This window comes from Chiloscyllium punctatum, unplaced genomic scaffold (genome assembly GCF_047496795.1).
Source record: "Chiloscyllium punctatum isolate Juve2018m unplaced genomic scaffold, sChiPun1.3 scaffold_937, whole genome shotgun sequence".
NCBI classification, from domain to species: Eukaryota; Metazoa; Chordata; class Chondrichthyes; order Orectolobiformes; family Hemiscylliidae; genus Chiloscyllium; species Chiloscyllium punctatum.
This window is the reverse complement of record NW_027310671.1, coordinates 43,034-43,460: the sequence shown is the minus strand read 5'-3', so window position 1 is coordinate 43,460 and position 427 is coordinate 43,034. Positions and strand designations below refer to the sequence as shown.

Below are 427 nucleotides of genomic sequence, written 5' to 3'. Positions count from 1 at the left end.
AACTCTTGACGGTGGATCACTCGGCTCGTGCGTCGATGACGAACGCAGCTAGCTGCGAGAATTAATGTGAATTGCAGGACACATTGATCATCGACACTTTGAACGCACTTTGCGGCCCCGGGTTCTTCCCGGGGCCACGCCTGTCTGAGGGTCGTTTGGCAATCAATCGCACTCGCCTTGGCTGGCGAGAGCGCGGCTGGGGTGTCGCAGAGGACCCGTCCTCTTTGTCCCCCTAAGTTCAGACTCCGGAGCCCTCCGGCGTCGGAGCGCTTGGCCTTTCCCCCCCACCCTGCACATTCCGTTCGTCAGGCTCGACGCCATCCCCCCGCCGGGGAGCGCGGCCTGGCGTCCGTCTGTGTCGTGGCAGTGGGGCCAGCACGGCTGTCACCGGTCCCAGAATGGCTGTCGGTGGTTCACACTGTGTGTG

At 63.2% G+C, this 427-nt stretch overlaps 1 non-coding gene across 1 annotated transcript; it reads left to right on the top strand.

The window, feature by feature from the left end:
* LOC140474319 (5.8S ribosomal RNA) lies at nucleotides 1–154 on the top strand. Its single transcript, XR_011959017.1, has one exon. It is a non-coding gene; the product is annotated as a 5.8S ribosomal RNA (ribosomal RNA).
* Nucleotides 155–427: the final 273 nt, after the last annotated feature.